This window comes from Pseudorca crassidens, chromosome 7, assembly GCF_039906515.1.
Source record: "Pseudorca crassidens isolate mPseCra1 chromosome 7, mPseCra1.hap1, whole genome shotgun sequence".
In the NCBI taxonomy this organism is placed as follows: Eukaryota; Metazoa; Chordata; class Mammalia; order Artiodactyla; family Delphinidae; genus Pseudorca; species Pseudorca crassidens.
In genome coordinates, this window is record NC_090302.1 from 62,552,234 (window position 1) to 62,574,910 (window position 22,677).

The 22,677-nt window shown below is 39.0% G+C and overlaps 1 long non-coding RNA gene across 6 annotated transcripts in view; it reads right to left on the reverse strand.

Moving 5' to 3' along the window:
• The window catches only part of LOC137227843 (uncharacterized), a 389,194-nt gene that overhangs the window by 360,095 nt on the left and 6,422 nt on the right, over positions 1-22,677 (reverse strand). For 2 of the 6 annotated variants that reach the window (XR_010945024.1, XR_010945022.1), the window contains exons 4-8: positions 22,107-22,214; positions 21,121-21,374; positions 15,422-15,579; positions 7,341-7,450; positions 5,478-5,550 (exon numbers count right to left, since the gene is read on the reverse strand). This is a non-coding gene — a long non-coding RNA (uncharacterized lncRNA). The other 4 variants (XR_010945026.1, XR_010945025.1, XR_010945023.1 and 1 more) reach the window with 4 other exon arrangements.

Here is a 22,677-nt window from a genome sequence, read left to right on the forward strand (position 1 = left end):
TGTTTTCTTATTCTTGAGTTTTTAGAGTTCTCTGTATAGTTTGGATAATAGTCCTTCATCAGATGTACCTTTTGTAAATATTTTCTCCCAGTTGCTGCTTGATCCTCTAATTCTCTTGATATTATCTTTCACAGAAGTTTTCAATATTAATGAAGTCCAGTTTATCAATTATTTCTTTCATATACCATGTCATTGGTATTGTATCTAAAAAGTCATCACCATACCCAAGGTCATCTAGGTTTTCTCCTATGTTATTTTCTAGGAGTTTTATAGTTTTGTGTTTAAATTTATATGCACAGGCCTATGAACAATTTTGATTTAATTTTTGTGAGAGTGTAACAACTGTGTCTAGATTCATTACTCACAGGTGGATGTCCAGTTGTTCCAGTACCATTTGTTGAAAAGACTGTCTTGGCTTCATTGTATTGCTTTTGCTCCTTTGTCAAAGATCTGTTGACTGTATTTATGCAGATTTATTTCTGGGCTCTCAATTATGTTACATTGATCTAGTTGTCTATTCTTTCCCCAATCCCACACTGTCTTAATTACTGTAGTTTTATAGTAAATCTTGAACTCAGGTAGTGTCAGTCATCCAACGTTGTTCTCCTTCTTCAATATTGTGTTGGTATTCTGGGTCTTTTACTTCTCCATATGAACTTTAGGATCAGTTTGTCAATATCCACAAAATACCTTGCTGGGATTTTGAAGGAGATTTCAGTGAATCTATAGATCAAGTTGGGAAGAACTGACATCTTGACAATAGTGTCTTCCTATCCATGAACATGGAATATGCCCCCAGTTATTTAGTTCTTTTTTTATTTCATTCATCAGAGTTCTGCAGTTTTCTTCATATAGACCTTGCACATATTTTGTTAGATTTATAACCTCAGTATTTCATTTTGGGGGGTGCTAATATAAATGGTATTATAGTTTCAATTTCAAATTCCACTTTTTCATTGCTAGTACATAGGGAAGTGAAATGATTTTTGTATATTAACCTTGTATCCTGCAACCTTGCTGTAATTGTTCATTAGTTCCAGGAGTTATTTTGTAAATTCTTTTGGATATTTTACATAGATGATCATATCATCTGTGAATAAAGACAATTTCATATCTTCCTTCTCAGTCTTGCCTTGTCTTATTATATTAGCTAGGACTGGACTGATCTTAATGTAATCAAATAACAATCTTTTTCCTTATAATACCCACATATAGCATAAATGAAAGGAAAAATGTGAGAATGAAATAAATTCAAGTTTAATAGAATACGGCAAAAATCACATTTCTTTTTTAAAAAATTGTATGTGCTCTAGTATACTGTGTGCTTACTGATGTCTGTAGCTAATATCAGTTTTTGAGGTAAAGAAATTGTTCCAGGTCAGGCTTCTGACCTTTGTGAGATTACTCTGAGTCCAGCAACAGGTTTCTCAACTATGCAAGTGGAGACGTCCATAGTCAGCTCATTCCAAAAGGATAAGGCTTAAAGATGAATACTCACACCATACAGATACCAATGAGACCTCCAACAAAATGCATTCACTTAAAATGGGAAATAAGTTCATAAGCAATAAACTAATCCATCAGCTGTACACAGCACCCATCCCCTAATATGAGAGAGCCATGAATGAGTGCAAGAAATTCCTTAGACTGTAGAACTTAAGGAAAAGGAGTTTTGAATGGGCTGTGGCCTAAAACCTGCCTGGAAATGTATTGAGTGAGACACAGTCTTTAATAGGATCTGAATAGATTATTATGCTTTAATTACTATGACTATGAGTAAACTAACAATTTCCTTTCTCTTATCATCATTACTATGACTTGGAGCAGCTTCTTTCAGTGAATACTTGGAATATTGATGAGATCCTTTTTGCCTTTTTCAAGGGCCTCCAAGTCAAATGTAAGATTCAGATTCTTCTCAACCTAAATGAATTGACTTGATTGTTTTGTGGTTTATTTGGGGAGTTTCCCACACATCAAGTACCATGTTAAGCAAAATTTCCCACTAAAGGGCACTCTTATGGGGCTAATGGATAGAATATGCAGGTGTACAGAAATTGCAAAACTAACTGACAGATGACAAATGCTTCACTGCTCTGCTCTGGAGCCAAAAATCAGCAGGTAACACATCTTTGTTTTTCCTTTGTTCCCTTTTTCAACATATTCTTTGCCAGTAGAGAAATCTCTTTACTCCCTGTGCATTTATAGTTCGCCATTTCACCATTTTAAGATTTTCTCTTATCCATTTCCAAACCTCTTAATATTTGTCAGTTTTATTTCAACCTGTTAAAAATACTGGCTTGTGGTTGCAGCTTCATATAAAGTAGTAACTGGTTTCCAACATAAAGACAGTACATAAACACCCGTTCTAAGGAGAAATATTTCTGTACTGACAGCCAATAGCTCACATGCATTATCAGGCCTGACCATAATTAGGTGATGAATGGAAGTTAAAAATTTCAGTTTTCAGTATATCCTTCTAATTAATTATCAGAGCACTTATTATAGCAAACATTATTTTTAGCAATTCCAGAAAAGAAACACAAACTCTACCCTCAAGATGGTTATTAATTCTTTGAAAAGACAAAACAGTCACACATGAAAAGGTGAACAACAGGAGGGTTAAATAGTCAATTAAAAAACAGTAGAATAGATGTCTGTAGGTATTACACATGACTATGATACAGACAATAAATGCTATGGAATTCAGGGGAAAACTGTAAGCAAACTCAGAGAATGTTCCATTGCTGGTCAGACTTGAAGAATGGGTAGGATTTGGAAAGAACAGAGAACAAGGGTGAACGTGTGGATGGGCGAAGAGATTAAATGGTATGAACAGCTATGTTGGCAATATGCAAGTTGTGTTAGAAGAGTGACTTTATCAGTCTGAATAGATATGATGGTCAAAGGTAGAATGCTCTCTCTCATATCTTATGGCACATGTAAACACTTCTTCCTTTGTCTTCTTGGGGGCTGTTTTAACAACGTTACAATGGCACATATCATATTGGTCAAAGTTCAGTTTTATAGGTTTGTTCTTCAACTCATCTGAGACCTCCCAGAGACAGGAGCTGTATTCTCGCTCTCCACTACCATGAGCATCTAGGACACACCTGATACATGAGAGCCATTTACTAAAACTTAAGTTAGTTAGGTGAATGAAAGGAGGCAAAATAAATACTGAGAGATTTTTCTCTTTGTAAAGATCATCATTTTCCGTTAATTACTGGAGTTTCTATCCTCAGTAAGAAAGGCATAGATATCCGAAGGATCTCTACTTTCCAATGAAATTTCATCTGGCTTTCCACTAATAATGGGAGCAACTGAAAAACATATTTGAAAATGTTGGCTTAAACACAGTTAAATGGGTTTATTTTTATGCATTCATTCACAAATATCTATTGAGTACCTACTATGTGCAGGGCACTGTTCTAAGTAATAAAAGTAAGTAGTTAACAAAATAGATTTTAAAAAAAACCTGCCTTTGTGGAGCTTATATTCTAGTAGAGGGAAACAAAAAAAAAAATAAAGTTCTTACACATAAGGTAGTTTACAAAAGTAACCCAAATTATTCACCTCTTCCTGTATCAGCACCTTTTGCTTTGTAGCGTTGCAGTGCCTGCCTGCTCTGAGTCTGTGCCTGGCCATGTGACCTGATTTGGCCAATAGAACATTAGCAAATTGATATAAGCACACTGAAGGGCTTGCTGGCTCTTGCGTCTCTGTGACGGGCAGGAGATTATGCCTTTGCTAGCTTGCTGAAGGATGAGAGGCGCATGCAACAGAGCTAAGATGCTCCAGTCATCTCACTGGGGCCTCCTCGATTACCCAACAGCCAGGTAACAACCCAACAACCCAAGTGCCTGTGCCTAACCCGTATCAATTGAGTTGCTAGAGAGTGACAGAGAGACATGGGAGATGAAGACGGGAAAGTAAAGGGAACGAGACAGACCCAATTTTGTAGAGCTCTAGGAATTCGCAAAGCCTTAATATGCTAATAAGCCGTGAGAGTTTTCAAACAGCAGATTTAGAATTCTGCAATTCCTCAAATGTATTTGATACCCAACGCTTTTTTTTTTTTTTTCCCTCTCTCACAGAGTATCTCAAAGCTCTGCCAAATCCACCTGCGGGTAGGTTTCATCTTAAGGTCCCAGGCTAGGCTGAGATGGAAAGGTTGGAGACAAGCTGAAACTAGCACCCTGACAACATTCCAGAAGATCCAAACACTTAGATGGGGTCTGCTCCAAATCATGCCCCTCCTGGCTATGCAATCTGACATGCAGCAGAAATACTGGCTTTTCTCATTAGGAAAGTTTCATATGTGGCATATTACATCATCACATAAAGGTTCCAAATGAAATAAAGTTCTAAAAAAAGAAAAAAATCAGATGGTGTGTTAGTATACACAGAAGTTATAAATCACTAAGCCCTACAAGCTTTCCATTAATAAGAAAACAAGGGTAGGTTCTCCAGATGTTCTTAAGCCACATCACTTGGATGAAGACCCAAGAGCTTAACCTGTCTCAACAAAGAACATCTTACTTCTACATAAAAGAAATGGAATTGCTGTGATAATTTTAAAGATGGATTAACATTGAAGGGACTTACATAAAAATGCACGTGCCTATTGATTCGTTACAGGAAGTAACATCTCAATCCAAGGTCCCTGACGCCAGAGAGGTTTTGCTGGCACTGCTGAATTTAAGACCCTCTACGTATACACGAGATAAGAATTTTCACTCATACTGTATTATTCGATCCCAAACTCCCTTCCTTCCCTAACTTCTTCATTATACCTTTTTACCGCAACTCCTTCCAATTATAGCTACTTCTTCTGAGAATAAGAAATAATTTTAAAGTTGAGAATGTATAGCACCTCCACCCAAACAGAATCCATCATATTTAAATTGAAAACCTCTTGGCTATTAGCAAAACTATTTGATCAGTTATATCTTCCATATTTTTTCTCTGTCATATTGTACATGAAATAATGTGTGTAGAAATACTGTAAAATAAACATTTGAAGGAAACAGGTTCTCAAAACAGCATAACATACACACTTTTAAAAATTGCTGTTTAGTGCAAACTACCTTTCTGCAAACTGAGAAGAGGTACACTTTCCTTTGCTTCCCTGCAAGGTCCATACTCCCCCTCTCTATGACTGATCATACTCTGTCAATTCCTTTTCTGTAGGCCAGAAGGGGGATTTTCCCCCTCTTCTGTTCCACGTAGCTACTGGCAAGGAAGACTTACCAAACACATGGAAATGCCAGAAAGCACACATACAGGAGAACCCAAAGCAAGTCCCTAAGATTCTCCTGTTGTAGAAACCCTCTCTCTACCTCCTTGCCAGCAGGGGATATACTTCCTGCTAGGATGGAGCCCTCCCAGCCAATCCACATACGAGCATGACACTGCATCCTTCAAGGGAACAGAATGGGAATATCTACTCAATCAAGTAACAGATACTTATTGCTTACCTGAGAAGCCATGTATTGGTTATTTCGGAGATACCCAACGTATGACACCAATCCTGGCCACAAGGCAAATACTCTATAGTTGGAGGAATAAGGTAGCATTTCTATGTAAAAAAATATTAACTGTTCAAACTAAATTGACTTATTCAAATACTAACGTTACAGAAGTTCAGTAGAAGAGCTATTACTTGGGATGAGTCAGGCCATCAGAGAAAACCTCAGAGAGGAGGAAACTTTTATTTCAACCGTGTAACATAAGCCTAAATTCAGTTAGGTAGGGAGAGAAACAAGGAGATGGACACAAGCAAGGCTTTTGACTGGAACATATATTCCCTCCAAAAAAAAACCCCCGCATTAAGTGTATCAGGTACTATCCCACGTGGAGAAGATAGTAACAGACAAGACAGAATGCTGGTTCCCTTGGATCTTACATCCTAGAGGAAAAAAACAACAAAAAATAAGTAACAAGCAACAAGCATCATCACATCAAATTGTGACAAGTATTATGAGGAAAATAAAACAGGAGGACGGCATAGAGGAGGGATGGCAACGTCCACCAAGATGGTCGGGAAGGCAGTTCTGAGGTGGCCTCTGACCTGGGGTGACGACAGGATCAGAGAATGTGGAGGGCAGGCTTTCCTAAACACTAGGTTGGAGACTCTGGTGTCCTGGGAAATACCAAAGAGTGACTGAGGAAAACAAAAACAACTCTTGTCCATAGACATTCTTTTTGGAGATTCCTAATACACATTAGCATATGGAAGACATCTGAACATCCTCCAGGAAGGAGAACCTATTTGACTCAATGCTTCCCCAACATACCTGAAGGTAATGGCCCATCTTCTCTTGGTGATGGTGTATGCCTTGCGGGGGCCAGGAGAGTGGAGGGGCAGGTTGTAATATAATAACATTTCTACTACTGGTTCTCAAAATACTGCTTAAGGCTAAACTAAGAAGTCTGAGGACTCCAACAGAATAAAACCTGAATGGGTCTCCCTGTAGTTGTGTCATATGGTGTCCTCTTTAGAGTTTGATCTGTAGTAAATAGGAAGCCCTTCTAACATTTGAACAGGAAATTGACAAGGTGAAAGTGTGTGTTTTGATATTGTTACCCTGACGTGATAATGCTGAGTGGGTTTAATGAAGGAGATTAGGTAGGTTAGTTAGGAAGCATTTTTCTAGCCTAAGCAAGAATTCTTGAACCAAGATTTAGCGAAGGGGAGGAAGAGAAAGGGAGAGACCTGAAAAATTAGGAAAGAAGATCTAGCCAAACAAGTGGACATCTCATCTAGAACGTGGGAGAGACACAATGGTGAGGTGGAAGCAATGGGTTGGTATTGGGATGGTGGATCAGACATAACAAAATAAGATTAAAGAACATTTCACAAGCAAAAACAGATAGGCAGAGACAGAAGGATGCAATGGCAATAAGGAATGAAACAAGGTTGAGGTTATCATATGAACAACCTACAGTGGAAAGTTTAGGAGCTTAGTATTCATTTTATAGGCAAGCTACTAGGATTTTCTTAGCAGGAATGATTTGAAGTATGTTTTCGTAAGTTTCATAGCGACTAATGTGTAGGATTCATTGGAGAAGAAAGAATGGAGATAGGAAGAACCACTCAAGGTCAATTTCAAAAGTCCAGGTTAAAGATAAGCAATGCCTCGGAGAGAATGGAGCCTGGGGATAGGGAAGAGGAAAGAGATGCTAAAGGTGTCTCATAGGTAGGATACGGGAATTGGCTAGGACCAAGTGTGAGTGAGGCAAGCACTGATGGGAAAGGAAGAGCAGAGACAGACAGCATCTTCATCACAACTGGGAAGGTAAGTTAGACAATCGAAGTTAAGGGTGGAGGCAGCAGGTACCTGGCAGCAGATCCTCCGCGCCATCTGGAACGTGCTGAATTTGATGATCTGGTGGGCTTTCAGGAAGAGATGGTCTGCAGCCCAATATGAAGTTGAAGGAGGATTTCAGCCTAGAGATAAAGAGTAGCATTGAGAGATATAAACTACCATGTGTAAAATAGATAGCTAGTGGGAAGCAGCCGCATAGCACAGGGAGTTCAGCTCGGTGCTTTGTGACCACCTAGAAGGGTGGGGTAGGGAGGGAGGGAGACGCAAGAGGGAAGAGATATGGGAACATATGTATGTGTATAACTGATTCACTTTGTTATAAAGCAGAAACGAACACACCATTGTAAAGCAATTATACTCCAATAAAGATGTAAAAAAAAAAAAAAGATTATAGAGAGGATTCGTTTAGCGGGAAGAGCATGTGACAAGACTCTGTCCTGACTCTACCACCTCCTCTCTATGAGACTCTGAATGTTACTCCTCCTTCCTGTGACTCAGTTTCCTCCTCAATAAAATGGGGATAATAATAATACCAATCTCATAACACTGTCATAAGAGCTAAATAAGTTAGTATATGTGAGGTGCCTAAAACAGTATCTAGCACACAGTGTTTTAGGACCACAACAATGTTATTATTTAATTGTGGTTATTATTATTATTATTTTTTGAGGTATGCAAGCCTCTCACTGTTGTGGCCTCTCCCGTTGTGGAGCACAGGGTCCGGATGCGCAGGCTCAGTGGCCATGGCTCACGGGCCCAGCCGCTCCACGGCATGTGGGATCTTCCCGGACCGGGGCACGAACCCGTGTCCCCTGCATCGGCAGGCGGACTCTCAACCACTGCGCCACCAGGGAAGCCCTGCGGTTATTATTGTTATTACATGACATAGATGAGGAACTTTTTAAGCAATGAACTAGAGCAATAATCTTTAAATAACTCTTTCTATTCTCAGTGTCAAGTTATACAAGCCTTCTTATCCTTCATGAAAATGAGTAAATAATGCTACGGCTATGGAATTGATACTTGATTTTCAAATTCAAGCCTTGGATACAAAACAGTGTCATTTTCTTTGTAGTATTTGATTAATTAGGCCATGAGAGTAACATATAGATGAGACCTATATTTTGACATAATTTTACAGACAATTCAAGACTCTGTTAAATTGGTATAGACTTGGAGGTTGAGAGGGATGGGTCTAGAAAGTGTCACTTTATTCATGAAGATTCTATCTCATCTGTTTACACTACTGATGACCTTCATCAGACAGTTCAGGCACCTTAGGGTCAGGCTGAGGGAAATTTTAGGAAAATAAGTTCTCTAAAAATATATGACTGTGAGAATAGTATCCATTTTTAATATAAAAGCCTATTTATTTGACAACAGAATGTTCACCAGTTGTTGCTGCAATAAAACTGCAAAGATTATTAATGCAGTTTAATGAAGCTGGCTGTGAACCGCGACTTTAAAAGTGCGTGCGGTTAATCCAGCCTGTCTCACAAACTGGCCCTTCACAAAGGAAAGGATTATCTCATCAGTACATCCTGTTCTGTGGTGCAGTGAGGATGCTTCATCGATTCAACTGACGATGGTTTTCTGGAAGCAGTTAATACCCTGAAGAGGCATGCTAGGATGAGAACAGCACAGTTGCTCTTCACAAAGGGAAAACAGTCGGTTCATATGTCCTAAATGCAAAGACCTCAGAAATAAAATTGCAAGGCATGCTTTTGGGTGATGTTTTAAAGTCTGAAAAATATTTTAAGTATGTATTTTTAAATGAGGATTCAGTTCTTTTATTGGACTTGTTTTAATAGTGACCAATAACATGTTTAAAATTCTGATGAAACAACTGTTCTCTGTAGAAGCATACACAGATCAGATTTATGTCTTTAAAGGCTTGAGTCAGCGATACACAGGAGAATTTTTTAATGTTTCAATTTTTTTATCAAATGTACGTAGACTGTAAATTTTTAACAACTGTGACCAGGTCATGTAAATATACAGAAATTTAGGCAAAGGATTTTTTTTTATTGTTGATGACAGGTTTGGTTTTTTTGGCAAAGATTACCTTTTTTTCCTCTCAGATGGCACTATGAATCAAAAGACGTTTTCCTTGAAATTCATAAACAGCATAAAGTTGGTTTTGTGTTTAATGTCTGAAACACCTGGAGCTAAAAGAAAGTTACCACAGCATAGAATTTACAACTGTACTTTATATGAAATAACACATAATCTCTATTTAGCTTCAGTTTTATTAAAAAAAAAAAAAAACTCCCTGCAAATTTAAATGAACAGGAAGCTGATAGGCTTACAGGTATGAGCCACTGGGTTGATTAAATTGGGGAAAGTAGTTGAGCCTGAAGCGGAAACTCTGGGCATCCTGGCCCCCTCCTCCAGTGAGTTCAGTATGATTATTTAAATTTTCTCTCATTTCAGGTCACTAGAAGAGTCCCCGTTCCCTGCTCTGGCTCCCAAAGTTGGAGCAGATGGAAAGACAGCCGACTCTGTGTGATTGAGGGGCTGAGGCTGCAATCCTCTCCCTGATGGCTGTGAGTGCCAAGGCGCAGGGGCTGGGTGTGTATGCAGCGTGCTGCCAGCTTCCGAAGATCTGCTACTTTGATTATAAAATTCTGATACCATTCATGTTTATTACATGCATGACCCTAAAGCAGCCAGGAGAAACTGAGATGAGGAAGTAAATCTGACAAATGAAGCATTTAACAGAGCTAAGCTAGAAGTCTTGTCCCAAATTCTGACTTTGTGGCTTAACAAATAAACGAAACTCAAGTGCCCTTCTGAGGAGGAAAGTTAAATCAATTTCCCAGAATCCTTAAGGAAGAAGCCAAGCTGATTTAAAAATCTCAAACTAACTTGAAATAGCTTAGAATAATTGTTCACAAGCTAATAAGTAAGGAACAACAGACATGGGTGGGAAATATAAAATAAAAACAAAAATAAATAGGCAAAAAGAAAATAGCTTATGTTTTATATACATGACATATATGACATTTTTTTTAACAGTTCACTCCCCACACACAAGCTTAACATAAGAAAAAACATTTTCTGTCTTTTCCCTTTGTATCTGTTATCTCCCAGCACTTAACAACAGTGCTGCCATATAGTAGGATCTCAATAAATAATTAGAGTCAATCCATCGATCAATCAATAATTATAGCTAGATTTTTTCTAAGTGTATGGGCAGGAGGGAGGGTGGGAGGGAGACTTAAGAGGGAGGAGATATGGGGATATATGTATAACTGATTCACTCTGTTATAAAGCAGAAACTAACACACCATTGTAAAGCAATTATACTCCAATAAAGATGTTAAAAAAAAAAAGTGTATGGGCAAGTGACACAAGCAATAGGATCAACACAGGCCTTTCAGGGAATAAGATTATAGCACCAAATTGCAGGGGCGGAGGGGACATCACAGCATTTCTGGTAAATATTAAAATCTCCCACTTGGCTCCTTTTCAGGGGCAGGGTCTCTTTCAGTCCTGCATTACAGTACTTGTATTGCTCTAATATTTTGTTCGCAGGTTTGTCTGCTTCACGAGACCATGATGCCTGCTTTTCTCCTGCTTAGTACAGGGTCTGGCACAGTGTTTAACAAATGTTCCATGAATGAAGGAACAGATAACAGGTATCTGGATAACAAACACGATTCCAGATGTGTTGCTAATTGAGATGTCAAGAATCCCTTCAGCTTTTAAATGGAAAAGAATTATACGGTTATATCCTTCTCAAAGTTTTTCAGGCCCTTTGGGTGACTGTTTTTTTTAATTCCACTCTTCAAAGGTAGTGGGGAAAGAATTTCTTTCTTCCTCTGAAATTCCACTTATGACCACATGATGGCGCTGGCGCTGCACCATAAATACAGAAGCAGCTGGGCAGTGTGGATTCCCTAGGCCCCTCCAGGGGCCTCCCTCTCTCTTTTGCCTGCCCCCACTCTTCTGCTGTGTTTCCCCTCAGGTCCTCCTTTCCATCCAGTCGAGCTTGATACGTAGAACACTTGCCAAGAAGCTGTCAGACCGGAACTGGATACTGCCCACCTGAAGCTGGTTTGTTCTTTGTTCTCAGACAGACCAAATTCTGTCTGTTCCTCCCATCTGAAAAAATGCCCAAGAACATTCTGAATGCTCTTTAAAGCTGTGCATTCTCAGTTTGAAGTACAGGTCTTTTTATTTAGCACTTGATTGGCCCCTGCAAGTGACCTATTCCCTTCCTAACAAAATAGCCAACAGAGCAAATTATGTCCTGATAAGTTATTAGAATCCTCCCAACCGAGGAAACTGAGACCTAAGGCTTTGCCGACATGCACAGAAGTGAACTCCGACGGTATGAGTTGTACGGATTCTTACATTCAAGGTAGATTGGAAAATTTAGAGAATAAGAATAAATCACTTGAAGATAATCTACTGCCTAAGAATTAAAAGTGAGTTCTGAAAGCAGATAATTAGTATGTTTTTCAAAAACAGAAGAGGGATAAACATTTTCATTAAATTAAATGAGGATTTTCTCTTCTTTTTATGTATTTATTTTTTTGTGGTACGCGGGCCTCTCACTGTTGTGGCCTCTCCCGTTGCGGAGCACAGGCTCCGGACGCGCAGGCTCAGCGGCCACAGCTCACGCCATGGCCCTCTTCTTTTTAAATTGAGGTAAATATTGTATATGGTGAAATGCTCCAAGATTTATGTTTCTTTATAACAATTTTGTTGAAATATAATTTACATTTAATAAAATGCATCCACTTATGTCTGTAGCCCAATGGGTTTTGACAAATGTATACACATTAACTTAAACACCACCACCACACCTCCACAGTCGAGATACAGAACTTTTCCAGTGTCTGAGATAGTCCCTTCAGGCCCTCTCAGGTCGACCCCTCCCCTCCCCTCCCCTCCCCTCACTGGTCTAATTTTAATTGCCTGTGAATACTTTTGCTTGCCCTTGGACTTCATATCAATGGACTCATAGAGTATAAATACTCTTTGTTTCTGGCTTCTTTTACTGTCTTCTCTTGTTATGTTTGGTTTTTTGATGTTCATTCATGCTATGGAGTTTATTCCTTTTTATTGCTGAATAGTGTTTGATTATATGAATATAAAACAATTTTTTATTCATTCCCGTCTTGCACATTTGATTTGTTTCCGGTTTCGGCTATTACAACTAAAGCCACTATGAATACTCTTATACAAATAGTTTTACAGACATATGCTTTCATTTCTTTGGGGTAAATACCAAGGAGTGGAATCGCTGAGTTTTAAGGTAGGTATATATGTTTAAGGTTATAAGAAACTGCCTACGTTTCTAACGTGGTTGTATTAGTTTCCTAGGATTGCCATAACAAAGTACCACAAAATGGGTAGATGAAAACAAAAGAAATGCATTGTCACAGGGTTCAGGAATCCAGAACTTCTGAAATCAGGTAGTTGGATATCAAGTTCCTGTCATGGACAAACTCCCTCCGAAGGCTCCAGGGAAGAATCCTTACACTTGCCTCTTCCAGCTTATGGCGGTTGCTGGCAATTTTTGCCATTCCTTGCCTTGTGTCAGCATAACTCCAATGTCTACCTAGTCTTCACATGGCCTTCTTTCCTGTATGTCTCCTATACTCCCTGTGCTTCAATTTCCCTCTTCTTACAAAAACACCAGTCATCAGATTTAGGATCCATCCTAATCCACTAGGACCTCATTTTAGCTTGAATACACCTGCAAAAACCCTGTTTCCAAATAAGGTCACATTCTGAGGTTCCAGGTGGACATTAATTTGGGGAGACACTATTCAACCCAGGAGAGTGGTTAGTTGAATAGCTTTACACCTCCCATCAATACGTGTGGGAATTCCAGTTGCTCTGCATCCTTGACAATCCTGGGTATTGTCAGTGTTGAAAGTTTTGGCCATTCTAGTGTGTGTGTAGCATTATCTCATTTTGGCTTTATTTGGCGGTTCCTTGATGACTCTTGATCTTGAGCATCTTTTCACATACTTATTGGTCAGTTAGGGATCTTCCTTGGTAAAGTTCTCTAAGATATTTTCCCACTTGAAAGTTAAGTTGTCCTTTTTTGATTTGTAGGAATTATTTACATAACCCAAATATAAATCACTGGTCCGATATATGTTTTGCAAATATTTTCTGTCTGTGGCTTTACTTTTCATTTTCTACAGTAGCTTTCGATGAATGCAAGTTTAATTCTGATAATGTCCAATTTTTAACTTTTAATTTTATATTTAGTGCCCACTCTAAGAAACTCCCCAAACACAGGGTTCTAAAGGTGTTATATATGCTTCCAGAAGCTTTGTGGTTTTAGCTTTTTTGTTTAGTTCTATGATTCACCTTGAACTGATTTCTGTATAGAGTAAGAGTAAATGTTCATTTTCCCCACATTTATCTACTTAGTCTGACTCCATTATGGAGAAGATTCTCGTTACTCTGTTAAAAAGCTCTACTTGAAAATTACCTGACTACACATTTTATGTCGAAAATTGATGGTACATGGTCTGTTCCAATGATCTCTTTGCCTATTCTTGCCACAATGTTATAATTGCTGTAGTTTTACAGTAAGTCTTGAAATCAGGTGGTGTGAGTCTTCCAACTTTGTTCTTTTTCAGGATAATTTTGGCTATTCTAGGTACATTTCTTTTTCATATAAATTTCAGGGTTAGCGCTTCAATTTCCACCAAAAAAAAAAAAGCTGTTTGGATTTTATTGGGTTGAATCAAATATATAGTAACTGGGCTTTTTAATAGTTAATTTGTAAAATCCATTTCTTGCTAAGAAAACCTCATTTTCTAAACTTTTTTTGATTTTCCCGAACTTGCCTCATCTTTGGAAAATATGTATAACAGTCTTAACCCAGATCAGAATTTATTTTAAAAATCCTGGAAATTATCCAATCCATTTTAAGCTACTCTTCCTTGAAAATAAAATAAAATAAAAACTTTTCAATAATTCAAGTCTGGGAAAGAATTTTTCTGACATTAGAAAAAAATGTACACATTTATGACAAGTAAAAACCATAATTCCCAAAATGTTTTGGAAGCTTTAATTTTTAAAAAACTCATTAATTTCCATTTTATTTAACTGTTAGCTTCTAAACACATCTCCAGACTAGATTTGACAGAAAAGTATGTTGCCTAGTTATTTTAATTCAGTATATTCAAATTACTGAAAATTAAAAAGCCAATTTATTTTTCCTCACATCTCCTTTTCCATTATCCACTTTAATTACATATTCACAGTACAAAGGTAGAGAACATTTGAGAAATCTACCACACAGAAGAAAGCACCTGGCATATTCTGCTTTGCAAATGTTTTCAGCCTCAGGTTATTCTCAGTCTTGTTTGTGTTCCCTCCCACACGAAATATTTCAATGTTCAAAAAGTAAAAACTCAAAAACAAAGTCTTAATTACGATTGCCCCACATTTCTTTTAAAAATCTTGTTCCCTGGTGCATTTTGAAGAAAGCAGTGATGGATTCTTTTTTCCCTTCTCAGAATGTTATTATTTTTTAAAATATATTTTTGAATTGAGGTATAGTTGATGCACAGTATTTGCAAATATTTTCTCCCATTCTGAGGGTTGTCTTTTCATTTTGTTAATGGTTTCCTTTACTGTGCAAAAGCTTTTAAGTTTCATTAGGTCCCATTTGTTTATTTTTGTTTTTATTTTCATTACTCTAGGAGGTGGATCAAGAAAGATCTTGCTGAGATTTATGTCGAAGAGTGTTCTGCCTAGGTTTCCCTCCAAGAGTTTTATAGTGTCCGGCCTTACATTTAGGTCTTTAATCCATTTTGAGTTTACTTTTGTGTATGGTGTTCAGGAGCGTTCTAATTTCATTCATTTACATGTAGCTGTCCAGTTTTCCCAGCACCAGCAGTAATGCATTTTGAAGAAAGGAATCCGACTGCCATCCCTTCCCAGACATTCCTATGTACTTTACCCCAACCTCACCTCAATTTTCAGTGCACGAAATATCTGGATTTTAGCACACTGTTCTTTATCTTTCCAAATTCGAAGTGACAAGAGCTGCAAAATTAAGACATTTTTTGTCTACAGAATTACAATGATTCAAAGAAAACTGCAGCTCTCACCAGATAGTGTGAAAACTTAGGTCTCCACGGGGAAGGTGCCATCTGCTGGGCGGGTCTGGGAGCACAGAACTGCAGCTTCATCTCCCTCACCGATTCTACAGGGTGATTCCTATATTTCTTCCATCATGAGATATAGTTTCCCCTCAGTATAATATTTCCTAAAATTAAAATGCATTGGAAAATCTACATTAAAATTTAACCAGAGTAGGTAATAACCTCCCCCAATGAGAGAAATACATAACTAAGTTTACTAAACTTAAATCAATTCAATACGACAAAGCTTGCAAAATTAGATCTGTTTGGGGAATGGCATGGAGAGCATTTATAAATAAATTGATTGAACGAATTATAAAACACCCATATAATGAACACTTCAGTTATTAAAGATATTTATGAAAATGTTTAATGAAAACAGAATTATTTATATCATTATAATATTAACGGGAAAATAAAGACAACAAAACATATGTTCCATTTAAGCCCAAACTAAGGCACTACTGTTTCCTGGTTCAGAGTGAATCAGCCCTGGGTTCCAATCCTACCTCTGCCTTTATTTCCTCTGTGACATTGGGAAAGTTAACTACTCTGGGCCTTTGTTTCCTCATCAAAAAATGCTGAAAATTACAAAATTCATAGCATTGTGAAAATTAACTGAAGGTAAAGCACTTAGAATGATCCCTGGCACAGACCAGTCTCATGGGAAGTACTTATGAGTTTATAGTAAAAATAAAATAATCCAGGCCAAAACGTAAAAGTTAGCTTATGAGAAACAATTTTAATTCTTCATTAAGTATTTCCTAAGTTTTCCAGAGTGAAGATATTTTATTTCAAAAATCGGGAAAATGAAGTAAAAATCAAAAACGAGAGATATCTATTAATATTAGTGCTTACAGGTCAATGGGGCAATTATAAATAACGAGAAGACAATAATAACTGCTATATGGTTCTAATGCAGGCTTCAAAAGTGGTAGGCTAGCTATCAGAAAAGCAGCTGCTCACAGGCCAATCTTATACTAGTCCTACTTATATTACTGCTGTCTGTAAGAAATGCAGTGGACTACATTTGAAACACTTGGGCAGCAGGGACCATCAAGATAGAGAGGCATCACTTCCAGAATCTTATATACGGCTTTTTTTTTTTTTTTTGGCGATACACAGGCCTCTCACTGTTGTGGCCTCTCCAGCTGCGGAGCACAGGCTCCAGACACGCAGGCTCAGCAGCCATGGCTCACGGGCCCAGCTGCTCCGCGGCACGTGGGATCCTCCCGGACCGGGGCACGAACCCATGTCCCCTGCATCGGCAGGCAGACTCTCAACCACTGCGCCACCAGGGAAGCCCCTTATATCCAGTTTTGAAAAAACACAAAATAATACCAAAAAGTGATGGGCCCATACCTTCTTCAGTAAGAGATGATGTTCTTGATTTTCACAAGCACTAAGAATTGCACAAGCCTAGAATGTCCTCACAAATGGATATCAAGCAGGAAAGTGGGAATAAATCTATTTCCCATGCTGGTAGTTACTATTTTCCTTTAGGATCTCATAAAAATAAATACTTCCTAATTACACAAAGATGAAAGGGAAAGTTATCATAAAGAAATTGTAGGAAAGGTATGAAGGAGCATTATAATGCTAAACCCCATACTATGGCAGTTAGGTAATGGAAAATGTATCAGTTTTAACAATATGTAACTGTTCACATATATTGTGGTTGTATAACTCCTAATAACGTGAAAGTCTATTAAACGTACACATGAAGAAGGAATATAATGCTGCAATTTCAGATACTTAAAAGTACTCCGATGAGGGAACTGGTTTCTTGCAATTAAGATTATGTCTTAATATTTCTGTCTTCTTAGTACCAGACAGTGGTTTATGTCTATGCCGCAGGTACGAATTTGCAACCTCCTATTTAGGTTGCAGAAATAGTACACCTTGTTTTCTTTAATTAACTTAAATTTGACTCTAAGCACCTACCCCAATAGGCTGTAAAGAAATTCAACCTCAATCCGTATCAGCGCTTCCGCTCCAAAGTCAAATTCTGCAGCAAAGCTTGGGAGTTTTGTTTGGAATGGGGCATGGGGAGAGAGTAAGCACCAGTCTTCCGGGAAAAATGACAGCTGCCTAGATGCAGAAACCAGGCTCTCACGGTCATCATTACTTCTGTGTCATTCTCGGGGCATGTGAACTTGTACCCAGCATGGGAACCTGAATGCCAGAGGACGCTGTCCCCTTCAGGCCTCTCTCTCTGATATCCTGCTGTCACAGTCCTTCAGGCTAGAAGGAACTGGCCTTAGGCTTCCAATATCTTGGCATTTTACCCCCTCTTTTGGACACAGAATAAAATTTTATTTTTTAATCAGGAAAAGACAGAAGAACATAGATAACTGTTTCTACCCTTAATCAATCCTGACTATGCACTGCCTGGACGAGACATCAAAACTTCCCCACTGAAGGAGAGAGACTTAGTATTTACTCTTTTATATTACTATAATCAAATGCTTAAATCTCCTCTGTTCCACTCATCCCAACACCCACACCTCACTCGGGTCAGGCAGGGATTAATCTGAGGGCACTACGGAAATCACATACACAGAAAAGCAAAGAGGAGCAGAACACTTATCCTCCTATGTGTTGGACCATCTATCATGATTTCTCTCCTGCTACCTCTGCCAGGACCAGTTAAGTAATTTGCAGGGCCAAGTGCAAAATGAATGCAGGGTCCCTTTTCCAAAAATTATTAAAAGTTTCAAGACAATGACAACAGAGCATGAAACAAGCACAGGACCTTTCTAAGTCGGGGACCTTTCTTGTGTGATTGCACAGGTCACATGACCCTGAAGCTGGTCCCGACCACTGTTTATTTCAGCTCTTCATCATCTCCCTTGTTCTTCAACAACCTCCGGATGTTCTTTAGATTTGCTCCCTTGGGAATCATCCTGTACACACCCTCCATATAAAATCCTGAAGCAGACATCTGGTTCTGTCCCATCCCTGTTTAAATCCTTCAATAAATCCCTGAAAGGGGGATGTCCAAGTTATAACTGTGAACTGCAAGGTACTCCTCCATCTGGCCTCTAATTGACCGGTCATCTCCTATCTCTTTCCACTCCCTGCTTCACATGCAACGTTCCACCTGAGAGTCAAAATTCAGAGCCATTTAGGTACCAGATTCCATTTTCAAAACACCTGATTAAGATGGTAAAACAACATGGGATTATACTATATACAGGCCTTCATTTCATGTTGATAGCAGTCTGTCCTTTCAGAAGAAACAGCTTCCAAACATGTTCATTTGTCAGCATAGTAAAACTCAAGAACCAGAAAATCAAATGCTGTTTTAAATATGCTTCAGATTTACAGACACTATCAAAGTCATTACTTCTAATCCTGCTGTAGTACGAATTCTCAAAGAGATTTCACCATTCATGTACCTTTTATTTTTTGTTGATTCTTTGAGCAAACATTTATTACACAATTGCTATGTGCCAGGCTCTTTGCTAGGTACTGAGGCCAGAATGATGAACAAGAAAAAATAAGATGATATAACCCCTTTTTTCAAAGTCATAGTTTAAAGGAGATGAGGAAGACAACTAACAAAGCAATTACAATATAATCTACTGTGGCAATCATATATAGAGCCCTTACTATAAGTATAGCATCAGGTATTTCATATATACTATTGCTAATCCTCACAAAACTTGGACATTCTTATTCCTGTTTGACAAATGGGAGAACTAGGGTTCCAAGAGTATAAATAATTTGCCATAGTAAGTTGTAAGCTAGGACTTAAAACCAAATTTGAGGGCTTCCCTGGTGGCACAGTGGTTGAGAGTCCGCCTGCCGATGCAGGGGACACGGGTTCGTGCCCCGGTCTGGGAAGATCCCACATGCTGCAGAGCAGCTGGGCCCGTGAGCCATGGCCGCTGAGCCTGCGCATCCAGAGCCTGTGCTCCGCAACGGGAGAGGCCACAACAGTGAAACGCCTGCATACCGCCAAAAAAAAAAAAATTGATTCCAAAGCTCCCTTCTTCCCACTGTGTTATGATGCTGTATCTCATACTATTGAGAACAGTACTCTAAAAGCTGGTGTGTACAGAGAGAAGTGACCAGCAAACCCAAACCAGGTTATCTAATAAGCTAGACAGAAAAGGATAAGAGGTGATTGGTTTTGTGGACAAGTGTGCAGAGTGAAGAATGCACAATGAAGGAGGAACGCATTGCCAGGCTCCAAAGGATGTCGTATTCTAGGAACTGAAAGTAGTATGGAAGGACCGTGTATGGAGTTAGGACACATGGAACAAAAAGTCAGGCAAAGGGCTCTATCACAAAGGATCAGCAGGCCGCCTAAAGAGCTCAAGCTCTGTTCAGTAGGTGAGAGCGGGCATGGAGAAGTCTTAAGTGGGAAATGACAGCTCAGGTCTGAATTTGAGGAAAACATTCTGTTACCAATCTGGAGAACAGATGAAAGGCACAGGAGGCCACAAGCAGACAGATCATTCAGCAGGCCGCTGAAGTCTTGGCAAGAATGGAGATGGCTTTGAACAAAGTCCATGGGAAGGAGAATAAAAAGAGGAAGGCTATTTTATGACACAGATAGCAAGAAGAGAGAGCTGGTGATCAATGAAATCAGGACTTTGTGATAAGTGTGGAAAAGAAACCTAGGTAGACTTTAAGGGTTTCTAATTTAAATACTGGGGTGAACGTTTAACCCAATTGCTCATTCAGATCTACAACCCCAAGTAGTGGACGTCTGAAATTTATCTTCTGTCATAATCTTCCATTTAAGAAACCACTACTACCTTTATCTCTTTCTTCATCATTGAAGCAAACTTCATTCCCTGTTTCCTGAATCCCTCAGCTTTGTTGTTGTGTCTCTTTTCAATGGAAGGGTCAGTGATTACTTAGGGACATGGCTGCCTTTCTTCTCAATTATTTTCTAAGATAGGTTGCTATTCCAGGATAAAGTGTACCACAACTCATGTATGGGGGAATCCTTACCCTGTTAGGGCTCTCTACGGTATACACAGCATTTTCAGGAAAAGTTTCCATCTGATCCCCTGTGAGATGGGGAGGAATTAAATTTCCTATTTTAAAATGTGGGAAAGGAAACTTTCAGAGAATCTGTGTCATTCCCATTCAAACAGGGAATAGAACTCAGGCCAATCTGGTTTTTTGAAAAGGTGTGCATTCATCACCATGTCTCCTCCCTCTAGCCGGCATGTCTGAAGTGTACTGACCAGCAACAAAGTAACAAACATGTGCACTGTAACTAAACATGAAAATTTAGTTTAAAAATATATAAGGAACCAACAACTTTCAGGATCTGGGGAAGCTAAGGCTCAAGCCAGTTTCTACTAAATAAGGATTCATCTGGTCACTTGAATTTCCCCTGAGACATTATGCGTGATTGGATCCAGGCAGTTTGCACAATGCAGTGCATCAGCTAATTGCTCCTCTGCTTACTGTAAGTACAACTGGCTACATTGGTTGGAAAACCAACCCAGGGAATAGGCTATTAAATTGGTATTGAAGCTTTGGCAGTGGACTGGCTGATCAGGATACTGAATGAAAAGCTGAAACACAAAGCACAGCTTGTTTGGTTTGGTTTGTTTTTTTTAACAGTAATTTCTAGTGGCGGGGACAGATGTTTCTTGAAGTGGCAAGAGATTTGAAAAGCAGAGCGTTATAGCACTTACTGTAATTGCTTTATTAATATTGTATGTGTTTATGGCTTCTGTCTTCTGGCTTGTGGCACCTCTTATTTCAAATGACTTTAGGTTTCCTGATGACTGGCGGTTAATCTTTACTTCAGAGATCCTTTGAGTCCCATATTCAGCTTTGTTCCTGCATAGTGAATTATTTCATACGAAGCCGCTCTTTCGTTTGCTTTTATTACACTCAGAAGCCCTCAGGGGGCACTGGAACATCGTCAGAGACAGCAGTCCAATATCTGCAAAGGAACCTCTAGTTAGCAGAGAAATAAACACCCAGATACATGCCCATCCCTGCAAAAGAAATGACCTTTGATATCCCTAGCCAAGTCTCGAGTGTTAATGTCAGCTACCATATCGGGAGAAGGACCGAAGACATTTTAATCCAGGATCTTGAAAAGACTGGATCAGTTTGGGAGAACCAAGTTTGTAATAGACATATCCTGAATAACGTCTTTTTTGGTGCTTGGTTTACTTTGCTTTGAAAAGTAGAGACCATATTTTCATTCTCTTCCAATGTGTTATTATAAAAAAGGGAAGAAGGAACCGACAAGGAAATTGACCAACAAATGCAAGTTAAATTTGGAGTTGATATTTTCGGAGAAGGTTGGTTGGTTTGCTCAGTGGCTATTGTATCTCCTTCCTTCCCTTCCCAGGCCTGTCAGAGTGGCTCCTAGTTAGTCCTTCACCTTCTCTCAGTAGGTTCTTGTTCCCAGGGCTTGCTCACTGAGCCTTCCTGAGTGAGGAAGGGAAACGGGCATCATTTGGGGGTGTTTTCGTCCGTTTCATGGTTGACATAGTTATTGTTGTAATTTGCTTTACGACTGCCCCTAATGGGTCTGTGGGTTAAGTTCAGGCCCCACTCAACCAAAGGCCATAAAGGGTGCATGGAAAAAGCAGCAGAGTCTACAGAAAGATTCTCATCACCAAGTCATTTCCAAGAACTGTTGGGACTTCCTTGTGACACCAACCAGCAATGGAGGACAGAGCCGGGCGTGATGTACTCAGTGTCCTGCGCCATGTTGTGACAGTCAGATTCCTTTGTGCAAAGACTCGTTAACGGGAAGCCTCCACATTCACTGATGAAAAAGAAGCATTTTTCTTTGATTCATGCCTCTAGGAGGAAACCTACTCAATATTTAATTTTAATCTAACATGTCACACTTTTTCCATGCCAACAACTAGCCTTCCAGTTATGCATAATTCATTGTAGTGGACAAGACCAACAGCAGTGCTCCTGGACAGGATGCTGTTGAGAGGTGGTGTGTGGCAGCCAGCACTGTCGCCTGACGCCTTCCCTGAGACATTCGGATTAAGGCATTTTTAAAATCGATCAACACAGATTGTTTATACAGAGAAATTATTTGATGCAAAAAAGAAAAACACTAAAATGGAATAAAAACATGTAAATTTTCGAATATACCCTGTGCAAGTAGCATAAATAAGTGCGGCTTATAGCTAATCACAGACAACCTTTCTGCGCTTCAGATTCTCCATCTGTGCCAACGGCCTTTCTTTAAATAATGTGTGTGAAACGGATTT